General features: G+C 40.0%; 2 long non-coding RNA genes across 2 annotated transcripts; both read right to left on the bottom strand.

Moving 5' to 3' along the window:
• Window positions 1-231: 231 nt before the first annotated feature.
• Window positions 232-2,875, bottom strand: LOC119863635. Its single transcript, XR_005295685.1, has 3 exons — window positions 2,738-2,875; window positions 2,155-2,289; window positions 232-1,958 (listed from the first exon to the last, which is right to left on the bottom strand). It is a non-coding gene; the product is annotated as an uncharacterized LOC119863635 (long non-coding RNA).
• Window positions 2,876-3,604: 729 nt separating this feature from the next.
• On the bottom strand, window positions 3,605-20,779 carry LOC119863634. Its single transcript, XR_005295684.2, has 3 exons — window positions 20,688-20,779; window positions 10,800-10,891; window positions 3,605-3,673 (listed from the first exon to the last, which is right to left on the bottom strand). It is a non-coding gene; the product is annotated as an uncharacterized LOC119863634 (long non-coding RNA).
• Between the last annotated feature and the right edge of the window lie 303 nt (window positions 20,780-21,082).

The following is a 21,082-nucleotide window of genomic DNA, read 5'->3' as shown; positions in this document are numbered from 1 at the left end:
CATATGGATTGACCTGCATTAATTTAGGATTAACCAGTGAACTGTTGTATTAGATGATCTCTAGATATTATTTATTATCTCAGGCAAACAATTCAGAGGCTGTTCTCCACAATACCAGTCCAGAGAAGGCTAAGGATCTATGAAGGTTATGCTCCAGATTCTGGAGGACTTCATTTTAGGACCTAATTTTGGAGGTCAGATTGGCATGGGATGGATTCCAGTACCCTTTATTCACAGTAACTCCTTAATACGCAAACAGTACCATTGACTTTTATGAGACCACTCTTGATGCAAGGTACTATTCAAACAGAGTAAGGGTATCACAATCTGACCCTTAGCCAAGATACCAAATTATTTGATTTAAATAGGAATAGCAGATAGGGCTGTCTCTGTCCCTATTGTTTAATGCCATTCATTTTTGAATGAATCTGTTGTCCTTTGGTTTTGTGCCAATTTGGGATTACAATCAGTCCACATGGATCAAAATCTCCCCTCTTTGCAGATTAATTTTTGGCCATTATTTTTTTCATCTAACACAGACCTATCCATCAGATTCTTTACAAACAACCGCGGGTGCACTTAGCTCTTAAATGAAACTGCAAAATATCCCAGCAACCCACTGGCAATATAAATAAAAGAGAAGCTACCTGATGACTTTCAGATGAAACTCTTCCCCAACAGACTTTTTGGTACTTAGATGAGGAAGTACACGCAGTTGGAAAGATATCTATGCTGTGGGATAGGATTAATCTATTAATGATGTATACTCCCTTACACTCACTCCTGCTATGTCCTTTTAAAGTGCTGCCAATTCTTTTTCCACTTAACATCGGGGGAAAAAACGAAGATAGATCATATGTATAAAACTTCCTAGGGAAAGGTAAAAAGGACCAAACATGTCCAAGAAAAATGCAACTAAATGAAGATAAGAGGTGGCTTGAGCCTTCTTCATTTAAAAGATTTATCATCATGCTTCACTGAGATGTATTTGGGGATGACAACATATATATTATATTATATTATATTCCTGGAATCAGGCACAATATAGCCTGCCATTGAAGAATATATGACTCGTCCCATCTACTCGAGTACTGTATCTACATGCCTAAATATAGAACTAACCTCAATGTCAAGAATGAAACTGGTCATCATAACTGCTGTACAAAAATGGCACAAAACCAGGAAGCTTTTAAACACTTCCCACATGATTATACAATCAGTCTCAATAGATGATTTTGACCTACCCAACTTATTAGCTACATGTTCTTATTGTAATAACCCACCCCATCGGTCCCCTCCCTGATGTTTTGTTATGCCAATGCATTGCAGTACATACAAAATTAGATTTAAGTTCTTTGGGCAAAGGACCATGAGAAGAAATTAGCAGGGACTGAGAATATTAATAACATACATTAATAACATTGTACAGTTTGCACCAGGGGAGAACATTAGACAGTCCAGGTTACTAAGGGGTCTAAAATACACATTCATGAATATATTCATTTTAATCCCTTCAGTAATGTTACACCAAACACATATTTGTTTAAGTACCAACAACTACAAATATGAGCTTTAATCTCTCTCTTGAGCCACATTCCATCATATGGAGAGACACGTTTCGGCATCATCTTAAAGTTCTAAATATTTTATCTCTAGCTTTTATAACACTTGTGGCCAGATTGACTAGGGGCACAGAGAGTTATAAATTATACCCGTGTATCCCTGCGAGATGCCGTGCCTCTTAGGAGGATGCCGTTGTTCTTTCTGCATACTTCCTGTGCAGGCTGAGAGGCTTTAACTTTACAGCCAGAGAAGGCATTGTCTTGACGGAGGCTGCCGAGAGAACTGCATCCCACAGCTGGGTTGGTCATGCCCCCTTCCTTGGTTTGCACCAAAAATTAGACACCCCTGCCATGTCCGGTTTGGATGTCTGCATTTTTTAAAAGGATGTTGAAAAACTGGAGCGGGAGAAGAAAAGAGCCACAAAAATTAGCCAACCACATTATGCTTTAGTCAGATACAAGTGAATGGGCTCAATACAGGGATAAACTGGGTGAAATTTAATGGCTTGTGTTATACAGGAGGTCAGACTGGATGATCTGATGATCTATTCTGGCCTTAAATTCTATCATTTTAAAAGTTCTGGTCCCTTACCGCTGCCTTGGAGAAGCCTGCAACTGATTTTTGCCAATACAATTTTTTCCTCACAGTGGAATTTCTGCCACTAGTGATCTGTGCCAGGATTTCTGCCAGTGGGGAGAAATATTGGGTACTGAATCCATGTGAGGCCTTTAAAAAAAAAACATCAGACCATTACTCAGCCTTAGCATTAAAAACTCAGGGATGGCATCAGTATGGGCACTTATGGCAAAAGTTATGTCCTTGTATGAAAACATGGCATGTGAATGAACCAATACAACACATAGATAACATTGATCATGGGCTAGATTATATGTTTGTGAAAAGGAGCTTTGGGAGAAAAAGAGTTCACTGGGCCCCATATTACTGTCCCATTTCCCCCACCACTGTGCGTGTACAAAGCACAACTGTAGTCCCTGAGCATCTCTGAGACCAGGGATTTCTTCCTTCAACCGCCCCAAAGGAGATGGGGAGGGACAGGGAGGCAATGGGTTATTCCCCGAGGGACAGTACAGCTTCACACCTACACCAAACATGGACCAGTGTATTAATAACACAATCCAGCCCTTTAATATTGACCCTCGGTTGCAAAGAATACCTGGAAGGTTCCTCTGTTTATTGTGTTCCAATGACCAAAGCTAAGGAACCTCTCTCTGAGCATAATCTGATGCCCGAAATATTTCCACTGAAGTCAAGGCTTTCAATCTTGAGTCTGGGGCATTATCTGGTCTTCAATTAGATACCTGAAAATGAGGTCAGATTCTCAGCTAGTGTAAATTGGCACAACTCCATCAATATAAAAGGGATTACCCATAGAATATTATATATATATGGAGGGAGAGAGAGAGAGAGGGCATTGTATTTATATTTAAATACAATAGGTAAATTTTGTATGTCAGCTTTGGCAGCATCCCATTAGGTTGGCCTGTTCAATACCTGTAGCTGACTATTGACTTTTTTCAATGAAATAGATAGTCCTATAAATGGAAGAAAGGTCAACAGATGAAAAAAGAATGCAACTGAGGCAGCTGCAGTTAAATCAATGTTTGTTTAAATTCCTTAGGACATAGGATGCAGCCAGCCAGATTACTTTATGACTGCTTTCCTTGCAATTTAGGGATGTGTGCAAACTTTCACACACACATACCCATTCTTCCAAAGGTGATTTCTCCATCAGAACATTGTTGAGTTAATTCACTTAAGGCCCTTATGCAGGAACATTAAAATCAATGAGTGTTTTGCCATTGACCCAATGAAAGCAGGATTAGTCCGGAAGCCAAAAATATTCTCTTTTATCTCTTTGGGTCGATCAGCATCCTCTGTCAATTCCTGGAGGATAAAAGTTGTCCCTTGATTTGCCTGAGTAGGCCAGCCATTCAACTATGTAGAGTTGTTACTATTTCTCTAAAATAAAAAAAAAGTCCTCATCTTATGATCTGTTACAGAACATTAGCTCCTGATACTTGCCTATGCAATATGCTGTAAATAAGGACAGTACTTCTATTTCTGCCACTAGTGCCCTGTGCCAGGATTTCTGCCAGTAGGGAGAAAAATATGTTAATAAGTACGTCAAATAAGTAATAAATAAGTACGTTAAATCTGCTAAAACCCAGTTACAGACCTTCAAAAATATGAGGCTCCAATCCTACAAAGAGTTTCTCAGGTGCTTAACTTCATGCTCTGTGATAGCTCCCCTTGATTTCAATGCGACCACACACAGTGCATAAAGTTAATTATGTACATATATTTACTGGATTGGAGCCTGCATTGCTATTAGTGATAAGACCAGATTATCTCTCAATTCCTCAGCTTCACAAACACTCAAGAGAAGCAGTTCTTGCCACACTAACAAGTGACATTCGTGTGCAATGCTGTATCTCCTGTTTCTCTCCATTCCAGACCCCTCAATGAAGCAACCTGACAAACAATATGTATGTGTCAAGTCAGTCAACTGAAAAAAAATTAATTTGCAAAAATCAATTCAATTTCCTTTTACATGATATTAATGGTAGAATCATAGTTTAATAGCTTTTTCAAAGGGCAAAATTGCCGTTTAATTTGGCTGCATTTTTTGGACTTCAGCCCCTATTGTAGTCCCCAGAATACCAGCCAGGAAAGCTGTGCAGGGGATCCACATCCAGGCCCTGTGTTAAGGGCTGGATTTCACTTCCTCAGCCACTGTGCACTCTCCTCAAGGAGCCCAAACATTCTGACTTTGTGAAGGATTAATGGATTTCATCCACAACTGATTTTCACTCACAACAGAGGAAAGTATTTAAGCATGACTAACTTTAGTGAACTGTTGCAAATTATTTCTAATTATTTCTAATACATGTACATGCAGTATGCACAATTAATTCCACACCCTGCAATAATAGGTACAGATCGGGCTAAAATTGTAATGCATTTATCATATTCTAAAAAGAAAGTTGTGTGGTATGCCAAGACAAGTTTACCATTACAGCCTCAATGAACAAAGAATATCAGGTTATGATGTTATGGAAATTTATCCAGGATCAAAGTTCACTGAAGATTGCATAGTATGCTGTTCTTTGAATTCTGCTTAGGACCTGAGACAATTGTTGTATAGAATCAAAGTATAATGCCCCATCACTGGAGCTTTCACTGGATTTACAGTTTGCTTTGCTAGCATTTTCTGGCGAATGGCAAACTCATTGCTTTTGCCAAATTGTTAACAATGTTTATATGCATGTTCACTTCCACACTGCTGTCAGTTGCAAGGTTTTGGTACCCTCCCTTGCATTGTTAGATTTCCTCATGTCCTTTTCTTTCATGCCAATCTTCATTTTGTCTCAAGTATGGTTTCTTGACTTTCCTCCTTACTTACTACAATTTTGCCTGCTCTGTAGCTTTTTGGATTTTTGTAACTATTTCTAGAGAGTTTTCTCATAGTCTTTAGGCAAAGTCTCACATACTTTTCTATTGCTGCAGACCACCACTAGCCCGTCTCCAATCAAGGAATCACTTCAATGGCCAAAACTGAAAGGCTGGCTCTTTAACGTCAAGAATGTAACATAATCATCAATATTTTCTTGTGTCTTTTGTGCTTTCGTGTGAAGGAGGAATCTTTCATAGGTTTCATTCTTTCTGGGAACACTTGCTTCAAACTCTGCACATACCCTAGAAACTTTAAAAGCATCTAGGGCTTCTGCATTAGTTACAATTAAAAAGGCCACTTTTGTGGCACCTGAGTAATAATTTAGAGGGCCAGAAGGGACCATTGTGATCATCTAGTCTGACCTCCTGTATAGCACAGGCCATAAAACTTCCCTAAAAATAATTTCCTGAGCATATATTTTAGAAAAACATCCAATCTCGATTTGAAAATTGTCAGTGATGGGGAATCCATCATGAACCATGGTAAACTATTCCAATGATTAATTACTCTCATCATTAAAAATGGCCACCTTATCTCCAGTCTGAATTTGTCGAGCTTCAACCTGCAGAGTCACATACAACAAGAAAAGCAAATGGTGTTTGAAATGCTTTCTTGATTCCTTCACATTTTCCCGATAAGTTAATTCTAGTGTTGGATTCAGATCATCTATCCTTATGGCCTTTGGGTGTGTTCAGGTATCTGGAACTGCTATAAAATTTTCTTGGTGACTCTCAAATCCATCTACTCATGGTACCATGTGTTATTCTTTGACTTAAGATACGAAGAGCTTGTATTTAATAATTAATTTTTAATTAAGCATTATATAATATAACAAGTGCCTGCTGCAAGCTATAGCCTGCCAAAGTCTATTCTGATCTTCCCATTGCAGTTCAGAACCTCACCTTCTCAAATGGAGAATGACAATCAATCTTTGCAGACACATCTCACAGCCTTACCTAACAATTACAACTGTTTCAGACCAGCGGATTTTGGGGAGTTTTAACGCAATTTAGCCCAAGGTAGACTCATTGTCAGAAGGATGCTATTGGACACGGCATTATCCCACCAGCTATTTGAAGGAACAAAGGTGGTCTCGAGAGGTGACAAAGGTCAGAGAACAGGTGGTTGAAACTCATAATTTCCATTCCACAGCTAACATTTGGGCAAAAATATATTACAAACAAACATCAATTTCCCACAAAAGGAAATGTCCAAAATATATTCATTTTGGGGTCACATAAAATGTTTTGATTTTAACTAGTTTTCATTTAATTTTACTTTATATTTTATTTTATAATTTATAACCTAATAAAAATACAATAAATCCCTAAAAAGAAATAATTTTGAAATTAAAAATCAAAACATTCCATTCTCATCAGGTTGAAATGGAAAATTTTGGTCATGCCAAAGGCTTAATTTTAATTTTTTTAAAAACAAAATTTCATTGAAATGGACACATTTCTTCAGGATATTTCAATCTTGAAAATTTGGCATTTTCTGACCAAAAAACTTTCTGGCTATCTTCACCTGGTTCTCTCCAGAGCAAGCAAGTCCATCATCAGTGCAGTGTCTTGTACTGCTGGAGGTGTTCCATCCAGAAGAGCAAACCTCAGGCTCACCCTTATTATGGGGACCAAATTTTTAGGCTGCTTTATGCAAAATGACCTACCAAGATTCTCAGCCATCAAGACCTCTGGACCCTCCTCATGAAGATCCAGCAAAGGAAGAGGAGCTGAGAATAGAGGAGGAAACACCACCACCCTCTTCTTCCATAGATAAGGTAACTATGTCCACGCCGCCATTCTATGCGGATGATTTCAAGGTCTTTCAGGACTTTGTGAAGCACAGATTCATTTGGAGGAAGTCCAGGAACAACAGCACTCCTTGGTGGACATCCTGCATACCTCCACTCAGGGCAAAGTAGTGTTGCCTATCAATTGGGCTCTACTGTCACCAGCCCATACAGCTTGGCAGATTACGGCTACCATCCTACCCACTTTAAAGAGGTCTGATAAAAAGTATCATGTCTCAGCCAAGGGTTCAGAGTACCTGTTCTTCCACCAAGCTCTTAACTCGCTGGTCATTAGTGCCACCAATGAGAGAAATAGGCACTATCGCTTCAAATTAACACCATCTGACAAAGAGCTTAAATGGCTGGCCCTTGTAGGACATCCAACTGAAGGTATTTTATCCCACCCCTCACTCTTCAAGGGAACGGGCCAGCCACCATACTCTGGATGTAAGAAGAGGTCTGGTCTTCCACCTGCACAGAACTAACCCCCTCAAGTTTCACCATAGGTTCTTCATCTCCTTTGTTGAGATGATTATGGGTCACTATTTCTATTTCTGGGTTTGGGGTTATATTCTGGCATGTTACAAGTCCTCTGGAGTATCACCCCCCCAAATGCTCACTGCATCAAGGACTCAATCCAGATCCATACCCTTCCTTAGAAGGGTACCCATCAAGGATATTTGTAACTCAGCCACCTGGTCCTCCGTTCACACTTTCTCACAGCATTGATCCTTAATACATACCTCCAGAATAGATGTGGCCTGTGGTGAAGCTGTTCTACACTCTGTACTAAATCTGTTTCCTCAGCACCCTCTGCCTCATTAAAGTACTGCTTGGGAATCTCCTCAGATGTAGCCTCCATAGGGACAATAACTCAAAGGAAGAAGTGAAGTTACTTATCTTGTACAGGTTTCAGAGTAGCAGCTGTGTTAGTCTGTATTTGCAAAAAGAAAAGGAATACTTGTGGCACCTTAGAGACAACAAATTTATTTGAGAGTTTCAATGGGTTTTATCATACACACTGTAAGGAGAGTGATCACTTAAGATGAGCTATTACCAGCGGGGGTTGGGGGGGGCGGGAAAAGGGAGGAAGAAAACCTTTAGTGGTGATAATCAAGGTGGGCCATTTCCAGCAGTTGACAAGAACGTCTGAGGAACAGTGGGGGTTGGGGGGAAATAACATGGGGAAATAGTTTTACTTTGTGTAATGACTCATCCACTCCCAGTCTCTATTCAAGCCTAAGTTAATTGTATCCAGTTTGCAAATTAATTCCAATTCAGCAGTTTCTCGTTGGAGTCTGTTTTTGAAGTTTTTGTTGTTGTTGAAGAATAGCCACTCTTAGGTCTGTAATCGAGTGACCAGAGAGACTGAAGTGTTCTCAGAATGGTTTTTGAATGTTATAATTCTTGACGTCTGATTTGTGTCCATTTATTCGTTTACGCAGAGACTGTCCAGTCTGACCAATGTACATGGCAGAGGGACACTGCTGGCACATGATGGCATGTATCACATTGGTAGAGGCGCAGGTGAACGAGCCTCTGATAGTGTGGCTGATGTGATTAGGCCCTATGATGGTGTCCCCTGAATAGATATGTGGGCAGAGATGGCAACGGGCTTTGTTGCAAGGATAGGTTCCTGGGTTAGTGGTTCTGTTGTGTGGTGTGTGGTTGCTGGTGAGCATTTGCTTTAGATTGGGTGGCTGTCTGTAAGCAAGGATTGGCCTGTCTCCCAAGATCTGTGAGACTGATGGGTCGTCCTTCAGGATAGGTTGTAGATCTTTGATAATGCGTTGGAGAGGTTTTAGTTGGGGGCTGAAGGTGATGGCTAGTGGCGTTCTGTTATTTTCTTTGTTGGGCCTGTCCTGTAGCAGGTGACTTCTGGTACTCTTCTGACTCTGTCAATCTGTTTCTTCACTTCAGCAGGTGGGTATTCAAGTTTTAAGAATGCTTGATAGAGATCTAGTAGGTGTTTGTCTGAGTGGTTGGAGCAAATGCGGTTGTATCGTAGAGCTTGGCTGTAGACAATGGATCGTGTGGTGTGATCTGGGTGAAAGCTGGAGGCATGTAGGTAGGCATAGTGGTCGGTAGGTTTCCGGTATAGGGTGGTGGTTATGTGGCCATCGCTTATTAGCACCGTAGTGTCCAGGAAGTGGATCTCTTGTGTGGACTGGTCCAGGCTGAGGTTGATGGTGGGATGGAAATTGTTGAAATCATGGTGGAATTCCTCAAGGGCTTCTTTTCCATCGATCCAGATGATGAAGATGTCATCAATGTAGCAAAAGTATAGTAGAGGCATTAGGGGATGAGAGCTAAGGAAGCGTTGTTCTAAGTCAGCCATAAAAGTGTTGGCATACTGTGGGGCCATGCGGGTACCCATCGCAGTGACACTGATTTTAAAGGTATACATTGTCCCCAAATGAGAAATAGTTATGGGTGAGGACAAAGTCACAAATTTCAGCCACCAGGTTTTCCGTGACATTATCGGGGATACTGTTTCTGATGGTTTGTAGTCCATCTGTGTGTGGAATGTTGGTGTAGAGGGCTTCTACATCCATAGTGGCCAGGATGGTGTTTTTAGGAAGATCACCAATGGATTGTAGTTTCCTCAGGAAGTCAGTGGTGTCTCAAAGATAGCTGGGAGTGCTGGTAGCGTAGGGCCTGAAGAGGGAGTCTACATAGCCAAACAATCCTGCTGTCAGGTTGCCAATGCCTGAGATGATGGGGCATCCAGGATTTCCAGATTTATGGATCTTGGGTAGCAGATAGAATACTCCGGGTCAGTGTTCCAAGGGTGTGTCTGTGTGGATTTGTTCTTGTGCTTTTCAGGGACTTTTTTGAGCAAATGGTGTACTTTCTTTTGGTAACCCTCAGTGGGATCAGAGGGTAATGGCTTGTAGAAAGTGGTGTTGGAGAGCTGCCTAGTAGCCTCTTGTTCATATTGCAACCTTTTCATGATGACGACAGCACCTCCTTTGTCAGCCTTTTTGATTATGATGTCAGAGTTGTTTCTGAGGCTGTGGATGGCATTGTGTTCTGTATGGCTGAGGTTATGGGGCAAGTGATTTTCCACAATTTCAGCCCGTGCACGTTGGCGGAAGCACTCTGTGTAGCCATCCTGTTGTTGTTTTGATGTTCAGGAGAATCTTTCTTTTTGTAGTGTTGGTAGGATTCCACCCAGAATCCTTCTTTTTGTAGTGTTGGTAGGAAGATCTCTGTGGATTAGTATGTTGTTCGGAGGTGTGTTGGAAATATTCCTTGAGTCAGAGACATCGAAAATAGGATTCTAGGTCACCACAGAACTGTATCATGTCCGTGGGAATGGAGGGGCAAAAGGAGAGGCCCCGAGATAGGACACAAAGTAAAACTATTTCCCCATGTTATTTCCCCCCACCGTTCCTCAGACTTTGTCAACTGCTGGAAATGGCCCATCTTGATTATCACCACTAAAGGTTTTCTTTCTCCCTTCCTCCCCCGCCCCCGCCCCCTCCTGCTGGTAATAGCTCATCTTAAATGATCACTCTCCTTACAGTGTGTATGATAAAACCTATTGTTTCATGTTTTCTCTCTCTCTCTCTCTCTCTCTCTCTCTCTGTGTAAGTCTCCCCACTGAATGCATCCGATGAAGTGAGCTGTAGCTCACAAAAGCTTATGCTCAAATAAATTTGTTAGTCTCTAAGGTGCCACAAGTACTCCTTTTCTTTTTATCTTGTAAAGTAACTGGGGTTCTGCAAGAAGTTTTGGCTCTATAGGTGCTCCACCACCCACCCTCCTTTTCCTTCTACTTTGGAATCCTATGATGGTCTGAAGTTGAGAAGGAATTGCAGTGACATGCGGCATGAGCTGGCATATGGTGTGGGTATGGACCCACGGATGCTACTAACAAAAATGTCTCTGATCAGTGATGCATGGACACATGCAAATCCACGCATGGAGCACCCTCATTAAACCCTTTTAACGAACTCTACTTACCTTACAAGGCAAGTTACCTCTTCTAATTTCCTAGGAATTTTGCTACTCAGATGACCATTCCCACGCAGGGTCATTGTTAAGAGGTATCTGTGCTAAGCAAACAAATAGCACATCACATTGTCATAATATATATGATGGAATTTTAAATATAGGGTTTACTCTACTGGATGGTGTGGATAAGTAACATTTGATATCAACTATAAGATCCACTAAGGAATAAGCAATCTTTCTTGAGATCTTCTGGATAACCTAAAAATCAAAAGTATAATGTCAATGCAAATTATTCAAAGTAAACAGGGAAACCAACCTATTCCCTCATTTTCCCTTGGAAAATGCAATTTAGTCTACTGTAATCAGGGCTTTCCAAGAGATAAATGTTTCAAAATGATTAATATCTGTGACAGAAAATTATACTGGTAATTTGTGTAGAGCATAGAGAATACTAAGAATAATGTAATTCTGTTCAGAAGGATTTTTTTTTCATAAAGGAGAAGGGTAGATTATGACATCTGGTTAAGCCTTTACATATTTTAATGTGAAGCAATATATTCAAATTCCACACTTTGCTTTAAAATGAATAAATTTGTACCCCCAGGTTTGTAAATTCTAAAAGGTGATGATTTAAGTGAAAAAGTGACATTTTGGTATAGGGTGAAATTTTAATACCTTGGCAATGGAAGAAGATTGTGAGTTCTTAAAATTTCCTTGGTCACTAAAAACCTGCCAAAGTTGCTGAAAGCCTAGAGAAAGATTTCCGAGAGTTCCCTGTTTTGAGGGAAAACATTGCTAACTCTAAACCTTTCATACTCAGGTAATGTATAGAGGACATTGCATATAATCATATTTTATTGAATACATAACTACACCAAAACAAACGTCACCAGAAAGGCACATAGACACATTCAGTCACAGTCAAAGAAGAGTGTCTCTTCTGCATCCAGAAAGCTGATCTGGGCCTTTAGATTTTTTCTTTTTTATGAGCAAAAGAATTATTGCATCAGACATTGAAGGATGATTGTCTATGAAGCATTCCTTCTGATCTGAGTTAATTAGTTACAGTACATATTTGTCAAAGAGAAGGAAGATACCTTATTATTTGTTAATGTTGTTAAGTTCTTTGCAAAGGGTAATGGGGCTACAGACTTTTTCTTTCAAATTTTTGTTTTTCCTTAATATTTAATGATACAAATATAAATTCAAAAGAGGATGCATACAGCATAATTATTCCCAAACACAAGAGACATAACAATAAAACTGCACAATCCAAATGCTCTGTGCAGAGTAGTAGTTCCCATTTATATGTTTTTGTTTCAATATATTGGATGGATGAGAAGTTTTCTCTAAAGACAGATGTGATTAATTTGAACAAAAGTATAGTTAAGCTTGCAATGAACAAAGGTATTAGCAATGTTAGGCCTCAAACTTCTGGATGCTTCAAAAAGCAAGCCTTGCAAAATTAAACTTAAACTTGTGGTCAGAATGTGCTGCAACCAAATACTTTGTGTTGACTCCTATGTACTTATCAACCCCACATTAATCACATTTAAAACCCAATTGTCTATAGAAAATAAAAATGCCTAACTTATACAATTAACTAACAATTGGCTTCAAGAAAATAAGTATGCATCAGTTATAAGCCACATTAACCATACTAACAATTTGGCACACCCTAGTTGGTTGGTCTGTTTTAAAACACGGCTGACAAATAAAATAAAAAGTGCTAAGACACAAGCTAAGTGTGTGTGTTTTGGTCATAAAAAAATACCTGCCCCACATCCCCCAAATCAAAGGAACGTGCAGTTTTCAGCTGTCTGTACCTGGCCAGTGCAAAAAATGGCCAACTGAAGGGTAATTTATTTTCAAACAAATATAGGGTAAGGTTATAAAGTAAAAAAGTCTGGTTGCTCAAGCTAAATTAATCTTAGTTGTAGCAATACTGCAGTGTAAAACCAGTGATAGGTAACTGGTAACTGATAACATTACATATGCTTGTCTTCAGGGTCTTCAGTATAACCTGCCAGGACTGGTGTAAGGTTGTTGTTCATTAGCTCCTTAATAGTTGGTAACGTTACAAGTGCATGTGCTTGTCTTCAGTATAGCCTGCCATTTGTACTAATTCTTATTCAATGCTGGTCTTTACTCTCTCTTTTCTTATTTTGTCTGTGTTGTCCTTATAGTCAAAAATCATAAAAAGCCTTTTTAAAGGAATAGTCATTCTTATTTATCTTATATGGGCACTACTCAACCTCATTACATCTGTGTTTGGTGGTGGGAAGTAGAATCATAGAATATCAGGGTTGTAAGGGACCTCAGGAGGTCATCTAGTCCAACCCCCTGCTCAAAGCAGGGCCAATCCCTAACTAAATCAAGTAGCAACCACCCAGGGCTAAATTAGGACCCTAAGGCATGTCTCCTTCTTCCTTCATCTCCCCAACAGACAGTGATGGATTAGGAAACAAAATTCTCAGAGTGATGTCCGTATTTTATGGAACTCAGGAAGAACATCTGTATGTTAAGCTTAGTTTAAATTGTGCCATAGCTATCTCCATGGTAGACTATTATTTATAGCCTGATCAATGTTACACTTTTTATTTTTAATTTTGTAGTCATTAGATATATATCACACACACACACACACACACACACACACACACACATTCTATATCATCATCACTTACCTTCTGAGTTTCTTTTTAGTTTGAAAAATATGCACTATATATATTTTACTTTAATTCCTATGGACTGGCTATTACCTAGCCTTGGCTTGCCTGCATATGGATGTAAGAGAGTAAGCCCTCCCTGTTGTAGGCCTACCTAGATCACTCATTCCAGGTCTGCTGTTTAGTATGGCTGCAGCCTTGTCACTGCTACCTCCCCAGGGACAAGCATGCAGCATGGACTCTGTGCCAGCCCCAGGTTGACCAGTTGAAATGGCCAGGTATGATGTGTGAAAAGTAAGTTGAGCCTAGAAAATGAATGTTCTCCCCTGAGGAACAAGGTGGAACTGTTACTTTCTGAGTGAGAATGACTTCCTAGGGCTCCTTCTGGGGGAGGAGGGTGGGAGGGCCATAGATACATTCTGCTCAGAGCTGAGACTGAAGTTACAAATGTATATATCATCTGTATATTATCTTATATTTATGCCAACGCAATCAATGGCTATGGAAATTAAGTCATGGGAAAGGATGATGATTTCAACTGAGGGATAAACAGCACATGTAGATGGCTATTACCCTGTTTCAATGCAAATATCCTTATTAATAAAATAAAAGAGGAAGACCAGAACAAAAAAAAAATCTTACATACACACACTAAAGAAAATCAGATTCAGACATTCAGCTATACCAATTTAAATCATTTTTTTTTTCTCCTAAATTCAGGGATATGTGGTCTGACTTTCCATTGCACCATCACATTAACCTTGACTCCTAGCTGGTTTTCTTCAGAAAAAAGTCAGGAGGTTATTGACCCCCTATCATAGCAGGGCTTCTAGGAGGATAAGCCATTCAATGACACCAGCTAGCAATTAGTGCCTGTAGTCTCTTCATGGATCACTACTGGAACAATACCCTTTAAACTTAGCAGACCTCGTGGACTTTCCTGATATTCATACAGCAGTGTGCATTTCTGAAGTCCCATAGCTATTTAAATCTTTTGTGGATGGTCAAATAATGGAGAAGGCAGGGCCCATTTTAGTGGGTGCAGATGGAGTTGTTACACCGAGGAAGGGAGTGGAAGCATGTTAGCTTCATGAGAGGCAACTCTCAGATGTTTTAGAGGTTAAGGAGAAGTTTCTGACATTTGCTTGGTTATCCAAACTGCAATATTCTGAGACTCACTTAAGGTATTATACAATAGTCAGAATGATTTCTAGATAAACTCTTAGTGTAGTTTTCAAAAATGCATCATCTGGGGGTTTTTTGGTTGTGGGGGGGGACAGTTTATAAACTAGTTGTACCCAGTTCTGCTTGCTACTCTTGCTGTGCACCGCTTTTGTATAATCATGGCACATAGAAAGAAGTCTCTAGGCCAGCCCTTCAGCTTGTGTACATCAGCGTTCTCCACTGACTTAAGTCTGTAACTCCTTCACTTCGCTCCGACACCAACAAAGCTATACCAATGTACACCTGCTGAGGATCTGTCCTGCCACTGAGTGAAAGTAACCTAAGGGATTAGATCTAAATGCCAACTCCAGCATCCAATTAATAAACTGGGCCTTTTAAGCTTAAATTCCCAAGTTTGAAAATTGACAGTACTTTGCCCTAAAGCCAGTTCTCTTGTGCTGTAGCAAGAAGCATTACTGTGAAGCCATTAGGGTGGCCTGGAATTTATTTTAAAAATAAGAGACAACAAGAAAATGTAATATTATTTCATCACCCTTTAATTTTGCACACATCTCCTCTTTTGACTGAATCTAGTACCGGTGTGTACATTAATATTGGATCAAAAACTCTAAAAAAACTGTTTAATTTTCAAATTTTCCCTGCTCTTTCTCTAAATGTGGTCCCCATTAACTATTCCAGATTAAGTGGCTGATACTGACTATTGCCCTAATTTACTTGGATGTAAAATACTTGACATGATTTTTGGAGGCCATAAAATGTTTGAAGGCTCATCCTCAAACTGACATGTTCCAGTATTCAGGGAAAGAAAGAAGAAGAAGAAGCTCCTAGGCAAGAGGCCAGCTACTGAGAGCCAAATTCTGGAACTGGCATTAGCTAATTGGCTGAGCTGCAGACTGAGATGTTTCAGGAGAGCTGGAGGAGAATAGAATCCTCACCCCACCGGCTACAGTAGATATGGAGCTTTTCTCTAGCCCCTGCTGTAACTTTGTGGCTGCAGTAGCTCCCATCTGACAGGGGCTAGGCCTGGGGCTCCTGATTGATTAAGAACTAGATGCACCCTTTTATATTTTTAACCCATTTCCCTCCCTCATTCCATCCACCTGTCAGTCTCATCCACTTGTTATGTCTTTTCAACTGTAAGTCTTTGTGGAAATGTCTGTTATTTACTGTATTTCTGTACAGTGCTCAGCACAAAGAGGCCCTGGCCTGGTTGGCCTCTAGGTTCTACCACAAGTATAAATGTTAAATAGGGATAATACATTCACTTCTAGGGGGTTCCATAGCAGGTGGATCTCTGCAATCAGATCTATCCCAGCAAAACTGTGTGGTTCGCTGGGAGTCCAAACGCCCTTCCCCTCAACCTTCCCAAATCCTGCCCTCCATGTCTGCAGTGGAGCCATACTCATCTTACTGGGTCAGATCCTGTGTGTCCGTGATGAACAGAGTGCAATTAAAGACCAGGGCTGCATCTGGCTGTCAGAGTGTATCATGTTTATCAAGACGTGCCCATGGCTTGTGACACCTGCTGATGTGTTTGGGTACGTGGATTGGAAAACGCTCATACGCTGCTCATTGGGAAGCTTAGTGGTTAATCCTAGGCAGTCTAATAAAGAGCAAGAGATCATCAACAACATTGCACTAGCACAGAGGACTAGATGAGGGCTACAGACCAGTGACCTCTCACAGAGAGCATTCATTCTGTCAAGACTGATGGAATTTCTCCCTTCTCCAGGCAGACACACAAGGTAGGATAGGAAGGGCTTACAAAGATGGCATGTGTTCTGGCAAATCCTTTTATTATAGGACAAAAAAAGTTCTGGTTATCTGCATTAAAATGTGGAGTTACAGTTTATGTAAGGTTCAAAACAGTATCCATAAATAAATAACTGACCTGAACCTCTCTTTATGTCCACTGGTTTTACATTGATATAACTCCATTCAGTGGAGTTACTCCTACTTCACCCCAGTGAAAATATAAGGAGAATTATGTCTGACATATTTTACTATGCCCCATTACTTTTTCCCTTTTCACCATGACCACCCTGTGACTTCTTAAAAATGTCCGTGATAAAACAACAGCCTTAAATCTTCAAAGAGCAGCACTCTTGGTGGGCAGATCAAGTTTCCTGGAGAAACCTGAGATAACAGCCATGGTCCTCCCTTACACTGAGCCAGAACAATCTACTGTTTCCTCATATTCCTCTTTAAGGGGGCATTTGTTCTCCCTCACTGTCTTTCTTAGTTTGCTTTTATATGTTGTAGTACTCCAGCATAATGTAAACATGGCAAAAAACCAACAGCAACAAAATCCACAGATGATGCTGAGCAGGAGTGCAATGTAGCGCACTAACCTCTCAAGCTATTCTGGTGGCTAGAGGATCTTAAGAACTGTAGGAAGAAGAAAAATCATGTTACTGTTATGAGCTGGTGAAATCCTGGTTTGGGTTGAATTCAAACCCTGTTGAGAGTGATAGGTGTGAAACTCTTTGACTATCCTGTACTGTAGTAAGAGTTCTTCGCTCACAGCTCAATCATAAGACCAGACCTTTTATTATAAAGTGCAGGCTGCAAGCACATTTGGAATGGTCCTTCTGGATGAACTCTATAATCATATTCCCCTTTGCACTCTGCTTTTCTTCTATCAGTGAGAGTGTATTCACCACATTCCATAGTGTGAATTGAAGACCAGAATTGAAGACCAGAAAGGACCACTGGATCACCTAGTCTGAACTCTTGTATACCACAAGACATTAAAGTTCACCCAGTAGCTCCAACAGAGAGTCCAGTAACTTGTGTTAGACTAAAGCATTTCAGTTCTGAGGAGACTAAACGGTTGTGCACCACAGGCAAAGAACAAGAGAGGACTGAGGTGCTACCAATACCTTTTCAATGGTCCTGATCTTTCAAAAAGAGTAAAGCCTAAATCTATAATATCCTTGATCAATTTTTCATCTTCTTTAGCAATTCCTTACAAAGTTATGGTGGCTGTCATGAATCAAAAGATAAATATCCAACTTGGAGAAGTTAAATCTTTGGAACAGGAATATTGATAGATTTTATTTTCTTGCATGTATTCTTTTATTGATTGGGAGTAAGAGGTATGCTTTAGTTAGCTGTGTATTCTGCCATACTCTCTCCCTAGTGTGCAATGTGAGAGGGAGGTCTTCATTTTGTTAATTCAATAACTGTAAGGAAGTAATTGTCATACCTTTGGTACCTAGTAAAGAGATTTGGTTGAAAATGGGAAAACTCTGCATTGTTGTTGAAGATCTGTTCCCACAAAAAAGTTAATGGTACTATTCATTATTATTATGAACTCTAGTCATTTTTATCAAGACACCCACTGCCACAGTATCTGGAAGAACTTCACATATGCATGAAACACTATTGTTTCCCAGAAGTTAATTCATATACTCTGTTTCTCCCATGGCAACTGAACCAGATAGCCTGAAAGGACCAGAAAGAGACGATTTGGGGTTCAGTGAAAACACTAAGGCTAACTCCACAGCTTGTCTAACTCAGCATAATAAATTGATTGAAGCCAGTGACCTGGTCCTAACTGTCACAGGTAAACTATGGGAATCTGAGAATATGAAGCAGAGGGGCATTTAAGGAACACAGCATACATAATCTTGGACAAATGATTCTTGTAGTTTCTCACAAACCCAGCAGTGCTCTTGTCTATATGCAGGATAGCTCTATTCCAAAAAAGTACTCTGGAACCTTACACCTCTACCTCTGAGGTTGGCCAATCAGGCCTCTTCAACAGGATGGAACAGTCCTGACCTCAGCTTGGGGGAGGTGGTAATTAGGTGTATAGGAAATCCTGGGGATACTTTGTGTGATTTCACAACACAGAGAATAGCCAGTTAAGTGTGGTCCTTAATGAAGGTTTCACTACCTTTAACACCTAAGATCACAGGAATTTTTAAAAACAGGAAAAGAAGACATATGTGGACTGGCTAGCTGACTAGTTGCATGCCCACAGAGCTGCCATTGAAGTGACTATGAGGGACATGAACATATCTGGTGGGATAAATAAGGCCCCTAGATTTGCTGCACACATCTGTCTTCCTCAGCTCTCTAGCTAATACCTTCCTTCTATATGTCTCCCCCTGATAATTAGTTTAATTCACTGTTACACTGCCCACAACATTTTTTCTCTATCAGTTCTACTGCTCCAATTCAAAGTTGAAGTCACCCAGCCTCCAACAGACCTACTTAACACAACCAACTAGTCTGAATAGTGGATCTATTTATGTCACCACAAATCTTGGAAGCTGAGTTGGGTACATTGAGTTACATGTCAGCAGCCTGCAACTCATTTGAGAATAGGATTACTAGATTCTTGTTTATGGCAGAGACTGTTCCCCCCACCCCTTCCATTCTTCTCAGCCACAACAAGATGGGATGCCATTTTTGACTCTACAGTTGTTCTTCATAGAAATATTTTTCAAGATTCATCCAATGTAAGGTATATCTGAAGAAATCAATCCAGTTAAAATCATGTCAAATGGCACCTTTCAAAGTAACTGCTGTACCTCATTTCATTTCTGCCTTTGTCTTCTAAAATCCCAAGCCCTTCCTACCAAAAAAAAAAAAAGTCATAAAAGGAAAGAAAATAAGTTCATTATTAAAATGCTCATTATAAATTCTGTGCACATTGGTTGTGTGCATTTTTTTATTATTTTATTTTTCCTCAGGCAGTAACAGTAAATTAATGTGTTTATGACACTTCTGCAATTCCATCTTAGAATGAGACTTATGCCAGATATTGCATTATAAATACTGACATTAAATCCCATGTGTGCCTCTCATGTAGAAACAAAATAGACAGTATAGTCATTATTCAACTTAATTTGCAATATTTATTACCCTGGGTGGATATGAATGTGTTCATTACATTCACAATAAATGACCTCTGGATTTCTGAGATATGTATTATAGTAGAAAAAACTTGTAAGAAGTAAATAAGATACTTCTCTTTCTCTCCATATATTCTCTTTCTGTTCACTCAACTGTATCTCTATTGAAATACAGACTATACTGATTTTGAATTAAAAGATCTTATCAATCCATTGTATAAAAAAAAAGTATCTTTGCATAAACACTGCATACAACTTTGTGCACAAATGCAAGCATATGAACGGCACTGTTGACACTCCCAGGAAGACATCCATCTCAGAGTGTGTATTAAATACAGAGACAAGGAGTGTGACAGAACTGTTGGTGAGCATGGTTCTTGCCCCATTGTAAAAGCTGACTGAAACACAGCAGAATCCAATTAAACGACCACTACCACCAAATATGGAGGCATGCTATGAGGAATCAATACATCCCATTGCTAATATTCGGAACAAGGAGTCCTGGGTTGACATAGTTGGGAGGGTCAGTCAAGCAGATTCTATAGAATCATGGAACAGGAGCAGTGTCAAGATTGAATCCCTACTCTGGCACCTCAAGTGCAGGAAGGGGGGCCCACAAGGATTTTAAAAATTAATACTTGCTACTTCAGGTTGGTATTAAACCCCCAAGGTTACAACTTCTCTCTGACCTAGGCTTGGTAAATGCTACCACCACCCAAACGCAAAAAAGACCCAAATCCTTGGACCCAGGAAGGAACACTTGGGAATTCCTCCCTGTGGGGTACCCTGAAGCCCTTTCACCACCCCCCTCCGGGAAGAGCTGATAAAGAAAAAGGAAATTAGCTGTAGCTACCAGTTAATCAAACAGCATATGCACAGACCTCTTAGGACTCAAAAATCCAAATCCTTCTTAAAAAAGATAAATGTTATTAAAACAAAAAGAAAATACAACTGGAATTTAGGCTGTTGCTAGATTTTAAAAGAGCAATTCAAAAAATTAAGCACCCAAAATAGCTTTCGTGGGGGGTTCAGCTTAAAGGTTGCAAGCAAACAAAAGCATCTGGGGTTAGCACAGAGGAGATCCACAAGCTAAAATAAAGAATAAACCTAATCAAATTTACCTAAATGTTCCCTATCAAAATAATTCCTTCTAGATATGGAAGATAATATTTTCATACCTGGTTCAAACCTTACACAGCATTGCTGCTCTCCCTGCAGCCAAGAGAACAGACAAAGGTAAAGTTTCTTTCCCATTTAAAAAAGTTCTAACCTTCCTATTGGCTCTTTTGGTCAGGTGCCCAACCCTTTTCTTTTACCTGTGGGCTTGTTAACCCTTTACAGGTAAAGCAAGCAGAGAACAGCTACCAGGAGGGATTTTACAGCTAACTGGCTGGCTGGGTGTCCATCAAAGGGAGCTACCCCCCCACACACACACTTTATTTATCACAGGCAATTTGAATGCAGAAGAAATGAGTGGAAGGACATCAGTTGCACATAAGGCACAGAAGCAAAGCACACTGTGCTGGGCAAAGACTATTACAGAAAATGCATTTCTTGCAGTGACAGAAGCCTA

The sequence above is a fragment of the Dermochelys coriacea genome, chromosome 11, assembly GCF_009764565.3.
Source record: "Dermochelys coriacea isolate rDerCor1 chromosome 11, rDerCor1.pri.v4, whole genome shotgun sequence".
NCBI classification, from domain to species: Eukaryota; Metazoa; Chordata; order Testudines; family Dermochelyidae; genus Dermochelys; species Dermochelys coriacea.
Note: the sequence above shows the minus strand (reverse complement) of the source record. Positions and strands in the feature narration are given on the sequence as shown.